The following is an 11,137-nucleotide window of genomic DNA, read 5'->3' on the forward strand; positions in this document are numbered from 1 at the left end:
TTGAAAAGCACAAGCCATGGAAAGTACGTAACAACGAACAAAGAGGGTGAATTACGATCTCGTAAGTCGTAATCGGGAAAGAGTATTTTGAAACACGAGAACATGATCATTATTAGTATAATAAGTGATAAATATCATGTATGGAGAGTTTCGGAATATTTCGAGATCGAGCAAATTGAAGAAAATAAGTTCGATGAAAAATTTGAGAAATGCTGGAAGGATTTTTATTCAACTTTGGAGGGGTATATCTCCATGTATAGTTGGAGTTTTAAGGCGTTTCAAAAGCCTAAAATGCAGTTCGTCGAGTCTAGTTTATAATGTAACAAACCGCTCGTTGATAGGACCTCGGAGGAGAGAATTATAGACGTTACAAACTGAACTGTCGAGCAGAAACAGCACTGCTACAGTACCGCTACAGTACTGCAGCAGTTATATTTAGTGTTTTAGTTGTTGTGTTGTAGATTGCATATAGCAAGTAAAGACTTGATAAGTGTGGTAAAGTATTGGTAATTGGAAGATTATGTATATTGAAGAGTAATGTTCTTGCATGGATAGTATGTAATGATATTGGTATGATGTCGTTGGAATTTATACTATAAGGTTGTTATCGTGTTCATTGGAGTCGGAAGGTTTTGAAGAAGGTAATAAATTGAAATCATGCATCTTGGATGAAATATGTGAATTGCTAGTGCGATTGTTGATTATGTTAATAGTTTGGCCGAGTTTGAATTCCCGGATTGTGTTGGTTGAGAATTTGGCTATGTTGAATGTTGAGGATGGTATATTTACAGAGGAAATGCTGCCGAAATTTCGGTAGCCAAGTGTTTCCTTAAGATTTCAACTCTAAGTATACTAATGAGAGTTTTGGTAAAAACGACCAATTTGCAGATTTTGACGAAATTGTGACGTGAATTTGGAATAGCAAAAGGAGCGGAAAGAGGTATGTAAGGCTTCACCATTCTTTCTATGGCATGTCTTAGGTGTAATAAGTCGAGTACGAGCCTCGGGGACAACTCTGTTCCCCGGAATCCGCACCTAAAGTTTTCTCCTTTTTGTTCAATAGAATTGAATTAGAAAGTGTGCCAATTGTGGGAAAAACCTCCTAAACCCTTAGCACTTGTATAAATGGGACCCGATTACCCTAAGATCCTCACAAGTAACGCTATGACACGTAATATATGTAAATCGTATACGCTACCTCATCCGGCCCGAGGTGGGCCCGTTACTCTCGGATTTTCCTTATAGTCTTGCTTGACTTACTTGAAGTGAATCTAAAGGGAAACTTTAATCCCGATTTCGTTACCAAATGATAAGTACTATGACTCCTCTAACGAGGATACTTCCATGACGATAATGATAACAATGATGTTAGATAAGAGGATATGCCTATGATACGTACTACCAGAACGACTCTATGACTAAGATGACTAAGCTAAGTATCTTATGTAAACATGAAAATGATAAACTAATTTTCGAATCCTATTTATATTCCCTAGCTATGACTTCACTTTCTAAAGACTTCCAAGCCTATGAACTGTCATCTATGACGCCCACGATTTCATTCTACGTTTACTTTAATACTATTCTCCATTGACCATCTCACCTTAAAATATTCGTCCCTTCGAGGTGAGACAAGAGCGATCATGAGTATTCCATAATGTACTCGGAGGTCACCGACCTTACGTCACTCCGATGGCTACATGATTTTCCCTTGGGCTCCCTTGTGTGCTTATATGATGTATATTTATATAAAACATGTATATTTATATAAGATATGTATATATATATATATATATAAAACATGTATATGTATATAAGATATATATATAAGTATATAAAATATGTATATGTATATAAGATAAGTAAATGTATATAAGACATGTATATGTATACAAGCTATGTATATGAATACAAAAATATGTGTACGTATATAAGATGTGTATATGCATACAAAGTACATATATGCAAGCTATGTATATGAACCTGGGCTGGGGGGAAGGGATACATGGGGGAATGGGAAGGGAAACATGTTTCATTGCTACCTGATCAGCTGGCTTATCATCCCGGACACGGGGTGCCCGGACGCGGGGTGCCCGGACGCGGGATATATGGGTGAGCCGGTGTATATCGGCGCTATGTGGGTGAGCCGACATTGCTCGGCGCTATGATATGACCTACCATGTCATGACCAGACATGCTATGATAAGATATGCTATGGTAAGCTATACTATGACATGATATGCTATGATCTACCACGACAGGACATGATATGACAAGCTATGCTATGCTATGATACGCTATGACATGATATGCTATGGTGAGGCATGCTATGACACGCTATGTTATGACACGACACGCTATAACATGCTATGCTATGATATGATGAACTATGATATGATATACTATAGCCTGACATACTATGACACGATATATTATAACGCAATATGCTACGACAAGACAAGATGAGATATGATACGATATGATAATACATGACATGGTATAAGTTCTATTTTCTATGTCCTATGACTCCATGACATTATTAATTATACACTATGTTATTGCTTGTGTTATCTTCCATGTCTTACATACTCGGTACACTATTCGTACTGACGTCCCTTCTTGTGGACGCTGCGTTTCATGCCGCGCAGGTCGGCAGACAGGTGGACTTGATCCTTAGGAGCTCTACCAGCGGTACTCTACAGCGCTCCAGTTGTTCCGGAGCCTCACTTCAGTGGTACTATTTTGTGTATGTATTGGGCACGACAGTACTCGACCCTTTCTATGTATAAGCGTATATGTCTAGAGGCTCGTAGACAGATATGTACAGTCAGTCAGGTACAGTTAGATATATGGTGTTTTAGCATGTTAATGTTGTTGTATAAAGTGATAACGAAGTTTACTAGTCTATGTTCATAATGACGCTGCTAATGTTAATGTTCAAAAACAAAAAAAAAAATATATATGGCACCGTTCATACGGCTTGCTAAGAGGTAAAGGCAAAACGATAGACAAGCGGGTGCTCGGTACAAGTATCGGGTACTCGTCACGGCCCCTAGTTGGGTCGTGACAGAAAGTCTTGAAGGAAGTAGTATGTTAATTGAAGTGTTAGAATGTATCTTGGGTCGATTATTGAAATTGTTAGTATGGTTATTAACATTATGTTGATAGTTTGGTCGGGTTAAATTCCCGGATTGTTGTTGATTAAGAATTGGCTAAGTTGAATTTTGAGGATGGTGTATTTATAGGGGAAGTGCTGCCGAAATTTCGGTAGACAAGTGTTAGCTTAAGATTCAACTTCTAAATGCTCTAATCAATGTTTGGTAAATGTGACCAAATTGTAGATTTTGGCGGATTGGCAACTTGAATTTGGAGTAGCTCAAGTAGCGGAAAAGGGTATGTAAGGCTTTACTCTTTCTTCTTTGGCATGTCTTAGGCATACTAGGTTGGATATGAGCCTCGGGAACAACACTACTCTCTGAAATCCGCGCCTAAAGTTTCCCCTTTTTCATTCAGTAGAATTGAATTAGATATTCATGAATAGTTGGGAGAGTTGCCTAGATATCTAGAACTTGTACAAATGAGACCCGACTACCTTAAAACTCTCACAAGTGACGTCATGAAATGTAATGTACGTAAATTGTGTACGCCGCCTCGTTTGATCCGAGGTGGGCCCATTGTTCCCGAATTTTCCTTATTGTTCCGTTTTACTTGTTTTGGAGTAGAACCCAAAGGAAACTTTTGATCCTTGTTCCGTTTATCAAACGATAAGTACTGTAACTATTCTAATGGAAATATGTCTATGATGACAATGATAACGATGATGCTAAGAAAGAGAATATGTCTATGATGAGTATGACAAGAGTGATTCCATGACCAACAGTCTTAATAAGTGTCAAACTAGTTCTTGAATTTTTATTCTATTTCTTGGTTACGACTCTATCTTTCTAAAAGACTCTAAAGTATATGAATGAATGTTGTATGAGGCTCGTGATCTTATTCTACGTTTTCTCTTAAAGCTATTCCTTATTGATAGTCTCGCCTTATAATGCTAGTCCCTTCAAGGTGAGACAAAGTCATGGTGATTGTTCCATAATGTAATCGGAGGTTACCGACCTTACGTCACTCCGATGGACACACGATCTTCCTTGGGCTCCCCTGCATGCTTATATGATATGTATATGTACATTGGGGGAGGGACATATGTTTCATTTCCACCTGGTCAGCTGGCGTTATCATCCCGGACGCGGGATGCCCGGACGCGGGATATATGGGTGAGCCGACGTATTTCGGCGCTATGTGGGCGAGCCGACATTGTTAGGTGCTATGATATAACATGCTATGCTATGACATGATATGATATGACTTGATATAATATGATATGACATGATATGATACGACATGATACGATATGGCATGATATGATACGATACGATATGAAAAAGAAGAAACATGATATGGTATAAACTCTATTTTCTATGACTATGAAAAAGAAATGTTTTTTTTATATATAAGGGAAAGACAAGCATGCATGGTATCCGGCCTGAAAGGGCATTCCTATGTACAGGTTACTTTCTTATCTCATTACATGTCCTATGATTCCATGATATCGTTATTCATACTTTATGTTTCTGTTTGTATTATTTTTCATGCCTTACATACTCGGTACATTACTCGTACTAACGTCCCTTCTTGTGGACGCTGCGTTTCATGCCGCGCAGGTTAACAGATAGATGAATTTAATCCCTAGGAGCTCCACCAGCTGTTCATTGAGAGTGCTCCAGTTGATCCGGAGCTTCAGTTTATTGGTACTACTTTTGTGTATATATTCGGGCACGGCAGAACCCGGCCCATCTTGTAGAGATATGTGTGCTATGTTTAGAGGCTCGTAGACAGATATGTACAGTCAGATGCTTTGTACTTTTGTTCGTTTTGGGGTTGTATAACATGCTAGCAGATTTTATTAACACCTGATTATGGTTATGCTATTAATGATAGGAATAAGTAAAGAAACAACGGTATTACCAATCTGGCCCACTTAGTAATAAGAATGAGATACGAGTTAGGGGGTGCTCGGTACAAGTATCGGGTACTCGTCACGGCCCCTAGTTGGGTCGTGACAGTGGCTTCCGTTAAATTTCTCTGGAGAAATAATAATGTTGAACAAATGACTTGGGAAGCGTAATAGGAAATGAAGGCTAAATACCCCTATTTATTTCTGTCATCTCAGGAGGCTCAGTCTGAGGCATCCCCTTCCCCAGGTATTGATTTTATTTATAGATATTGTGACTGGTCGTGTGAGACCATGGTATTGTATATTTTAGCATGTGGCCCTGTGTGGCATTATTTTGGGTTGCTGTGTACAGGTTGGATTGGTACATTTACAGGGGAGACTTTGCCAAAATTTCTATAGCACATGACTTGTATAAACATTCGAGGACGAATGTTTCTAAGGGGAGAGAATGTTACGCCTCTCATTTTCGTCGTAAGAAATCCTATGGTTTCCTAGTTGAGTTTTCCCTTGGAATGGAGATCAGTACCTGAGTTTAGAGGTACTAAGTATCCTACCCCGAGTACCGAAGTATAAGTATATGTTTCTTGCAATACGATAGGATTAGAAGTTAAACTAACCGAATTGTCGCAAGCCAGAATGACTCAAGGAACTGGCAGGAACCAATCCCCTTTGACGGACCGTTGACATGTCGACGGTGGCATCAACCCACACCGTCGACACTCCGCCATCTCTGATTCTCAGGTGGCTACATTGACGGAGCAAGTTGACCTGCTCGTCCAACCGCACCCTTGGAATTTTCTTGAACCATCTATATATGTCTAGCCCCGTGACTTTATTTCTTCTTTTCTCAGTTCCAAGTTAGAGAAAACCCTTAAATATTTCCTCTCAACACTTTCCATTATATTGGAAGAGTTTTAGCAAGATCTGAGCCCGTAAAACCCGAGCTAGTGAAGAAAAAGGTTATTCCTAGGGTTTCTTTGAAGTTGATGAACTTAGGAATTGGAGTTGGAGTTTTATTCTTGGTATTCTAGCCCCTTCAAGGTATGTATGTGATTTCTACCTTTGAGTTTGAGTTATTATCAAGAATTTTAGTTGTTTTAAGTAAAGGGAATATAGTTATGAAAGTTGTAAGTTGAATAAGAGTAAAGTTGGGCTTGAGGGCTATTTGAGGGATGCTTTGGAGTAGAATTGATTATATTGTGATATGTAGGAATTGATATTATTATGGATGATGTTGTTGTTGATGTTTTGGTTGGATTGGAATTGAAGGGTTATTAAGTTTACAAAGGAGATGTTGCCCGAATTGCGTAAAGTTGTAAACTAGATTAAGGTTGGTATATGAGTACGGTCTAGTCTAATAATTGGTACTAGGTCTTGTGTGTAGATTTTTCAAGCTCGGGATAGTAGCATAGCTAGCTTGAAAAGAGAATAAGGTATGTTAAGGCTGTCCCTTTTTTTCTTTTGGCATGATCCTTATTATCTGAAAGAACAAAGTAAGCGAGCGAGTTCCCAAGACTCTACTCTTAGATGGTACAAGATTCATCGTATCCTTGATTTCCTATGTTTTATGCCTATGGCTTCTAGAGATCTTGTGTTGCCCCCAGAGTAGTCTAGAGTATACTTTTCAGAGGTCCTTCATGCATTTATATATATGTATAGCTATTTTCCTACACCGTGCCTATATGGCCGGGCAGCACCACTACGGGGGGCGACTTATTGATTATGATGTATGATTACACCGTGCCTACATGGCCGGACAACACTACTAGTAGGCGGCATACGATATCGTCCCGGACGCGGGATAATGATAACGATGATGATGATAACAACGTGCCTATATGGATGGACAGTATACACCGTACCTATATGCTCGGGCAATTCACTATATATATATATATATGTGTGTGTGTGTGTGTATGCATAGATGTATATGATTTTTAAAGAGAGCATGTATATCATACACCGCAGAGGCACTTTTAGCTACACATAGTTATATAGAAGTCTTTAGACATTTAGCCATATAGATGCATTTAGACAGTTAGCTGGCTTATGATTTTCAGATTACTGTCAGGATTTTGTTTTTATGTATATGTTACTCTTATGCCTTACATACTCAATACATTGTCCATACTGACTCCCCTATTGCTCGGGGGACTTCATGCCCACAGGTTATGGTAGACAGACAGGCGGTGCAGCTCAGTAGGACTTTCATCTAGCGGTGGTCAGTGCGGTCCACTTGATCCGGAGCTGCAGTTCACGGGTATGCTACTTTTGAGATGTAGATATGCATATGGGTATGGCGGAGCCCTGTCCCGTCCTTTCTACAGCTTTGTATTCCAGTAGAGGTCTGTAGATATTTTTATATAGATGACATGTGATGTAGCCTTGTCGGTTCCTATTCTTTTATGTATAGCGTATGTAGCGGCCTAGTCAGCTTGCACCGTTCGTTTCAGTATATGTATATATTATGATGGTACAGAGTTCATGATGTTATCCTTTTCTTAAGACAACATAGTTCAGATCGAGTTATGCATGGCCCTTGTTACTCAGTGATGTTTGGGTACGAGTATAGGGGTGCTTGGTCATTAGATGTCGAGCACTCGTCACGACTCATCGGTTGGGTCGTGACATGTATAAAGGTAAGCTCATACACGACGATAATTATTCTATAATCTGGAGTAATTTAAGATAGGGCATGATAAACATGTATGGTAATATAAGGGAAGAAGTCCAAGGATGATGTCCAGAGTTTCATGTACAAGAGATTCAATATAGAAAAGGTCTAGAGTTGAGTGACAAGCAAAATATGTGAGGATAAGTAGTTGTGGTTATTGACAATAGAAAGAGGGACGAGGAGAAGTGTTTCATTTTGCATAAGGCGGATGGTTTAAAACTGAGGTGAAGGAGATAGAGCTAATATCGTAACGAATGTGTTTACTCGTAAAGTTGTAAGTGTTTGACAAGCAACCAAACTAGAGGAATCGATTTAGACAACTAGCAACTGACCTATAGAAGACCTATACATGGTTAACCCGTGGATTGTAGGATGAATTGTTAGATGATACAATACTACGCATCGCAGGATAATCCAAGTACATGAAGATTCAATTTAGCAGATGTACGATTGCAATTGGCTGTGTTACACCTCACTCTTTTTGTTATACCTCATAACTTTGGGTTGCCGAGCGGTGAAGGGACTAACATAAGTTAAGGTGTACATGATGTCCCCACAAGTAAGAAGGGATACTTAATAATTCTAATTAAGATTCCAAATAATTTAAAGGCAAGGGAGAAAAGTTCGTTTAATGAAACTTCACCGCAGTTCTGCGAAAAGGGAGTTCGACGGTCGTTCTTTGTACCGTCGGACGAGTCGACGCTTCGTCGACTGTGCCGTAGAATTGAGCTAGAGCGAAGGCCATTCGACGAACAGGTCGACGAACCGTCCTTCTCACCGTAGAATGAAAGGAAACGACAGATTGCTCACTGGAAATTTAACGACTTCGACGACCAAATTGACGCTCCGTCGATCCGATTGACGCTCCATCGATCGTACCGTATATCTCGGTCGGGACTGATTTTGAGAATTAATATAAAGACCCCTCCTTCAATTTATTTCATTTTCATCTCACTCCTCCACACACCAAGAACCCTCTAGAACCTTTTCCATAATTCATCCGCAAGAAACTAAGGGAAAACCAAGATCAACTACACCAAATCCATGAAAACAAGTGTATGAAACCAATTAAAAGTTCATCTACACCAAGAAAACTCAAGAGAAGAAAGTTAGGGTTTTGGTGCAAGAAGAGAAGTTCCACTCAAGGGTTGTTCATCCACCATCCAAGGTGAGTTTTATGGTATTTACATGTTATTTAAGGTGTTGAAAGTTGAAACACTTAGACTGTAGAAAGAGGTAGAAAATGGGTCATGAATGAGTGAATAGTGTCATTATTGAACAATAGTTGGGAGGAATTATGAATGTTAGTATGTTGTGATTATGAATATGTTATTAATGACACTTAGACCACAGAATAAGTACTATGTATGAGAAAACGCGATAATGGGCTATAACTATAATTGTGGAGAAATTGAAGGGAAATGGTGAATTGTGGTAAATGTAGATGATTGATGATTGTTGCGATATTGTGAATATTGTTATGTACGTTTGGGAGTTGATATAGAATGTGGGAAAAGTAGTAGAAACAAAGGAAATTGGGCATCCCTAGAAATAGCAAAATGTTCTCATAGCCGACTACCTAATGTTAATGCGAATCTTCTTGAAGGTAGAAACGCGAGCATCGAAGGAGAATGACCAAGCGATAGAGTAGTTAAACGACAAAGGTAGGTGAAGCTAGTCCTTTCTTTCATGGCATGAATCCTATAGTATGACTTTCCTCCCTCTTCATGAATCTCTTAAATTCCAGAAAACTATGAGCCTGTGTTCTTGAATAGCTACACAAGGTAAGAGTTATGTTATGAGCCCAATAATGATGTCATTTATTGCCTACACTCACCTCATATACTTTTACCTTCAAGGTGAGGCAGAATGTTAATGAGTGCTCCATAATGAAATCAGGGAATCACGACCTTACGTCACCCCGATAAAGTATAGTTATCCTGGAGTCTTTATGCATGCACTATGATGAGCATATTATGATGATGATATAACACCACGCCTATTTGGCCGGGAAGTCACCGCTAAGGCGGGCAGCGTATACACTATGGCCAGATGGCACGGGCAGACACCACTAGTGGGCGGCATGAAATGATACCCCGGACGCGGGAGGCCTAGACGCATGCTAATGATTATTACACCGATCTGATATGGATGGGCAGTTTATACATTTATGCATATATGATATGATGATGATTTTGAGTAAGACAGCATGCATCATTTCCTTTATATTTGACAGTCAGATACAGATGTTCCTTATTGATGCTTCCTTTATTTCATTGACGTAATATTATTGTTTATGCCTCTCATACTCAGTACAATGTTCGTACTGACATCCGTTTTCTTTGGACGTTGTGTTCATGCCCACAGGTAGACAGGGAGGTGATCTTGATCCAGATTCGTAGAAGCTGTTAGCGGACTTGAAGAGCACTCCATTTTCCGGAGGTGCCATTGATTATCCTTTTGGTATATATGTATGTTGTAGGCTCGACGGGGTCCTGTCCCGTCCATATGTCTAGTACTCTAGTAGAGGCTCGTAAATACGTAGTGTGGGTTGTATGGTCTCACGAGGTTGCTATTGTGTATGTATATATATATATATATATATATGTGTGTGTGTGTGTGTTATTGTAATGACAAAAAGGTTTGTGCATATAAAAGTTATTATGTTTCCGAATGAAAGATGATTTTCTTATAATTTGAGGATGATTTTGATAAAAGAACGTTTGATGAGCATGATAAGTAGTAGAACGAGTGGGGCTTGATGGTAAGCCCCGGGTACCTGTCACGGCCCCTAGCCGGGTTGTGACACTTTTAGAGCATGAGCATGCCAAGTACTTCACCATATTAATGGAGTATCGGAGACGTCCCATGAAATTTTTGAAGGCACAAGCCATGGGAAGTACATAACAATGAAGTAAAGGATGAAGTACGATCTAGTAAGTCGTAACCGGGAAATACAATCCTGGAACCAAAGGACATGACCATTATAGAGTATGATTAATGATAAATATCATGTATGGAGAGTTTCGGAAGATTCCGGGACCAAGCAAATCGAAGAAAATAAGTTTGTCGAAAAATTTGGAAAAAAAGATGGCAGAATTTTGGATAGAATTTTGGGTCAACTTTAGAGGGGTATATCTTCGGGTATATCAGGAGTTTTGAGGTGCTTCAAGAGGCTAAAATGAAGTTCGTCGAGTCTAGTTTCTAACACAATAAACCGTTTGTCAATACGATATCGGAGTAGAGAGTTATGGACGTTTTAAAACAGGCAGTAAGAGGAATACGAACATGGGCGGAAAATCCGTGAAGCCCACTTAAAAGCCCACTTATGTGGTGACCCAGCCCAATCCGAGTTTGGCACTTATAAAAGGGCCTCTACCCTTCATTTTATTCATTTTTCTTCAACTCCACAACCCTGTAGAACTCTCCTAGCATCTCTACACCTCTCTAGA

Source organism: Lycium barbarum, chromosome 1 (genome assembly GCF_019175385.1).
Source record: "Lycium barbarum isolate Lr01 chromosome 1, ASM1917538v2, whole genome shotgun sequence".
NCBI classification, from domain to species: Eukaryota; Viridiplantae; Streptophyta; class Magnoliopsida; order Solanales; family Solanaceae; genus Lycium; species Lycium barbarum.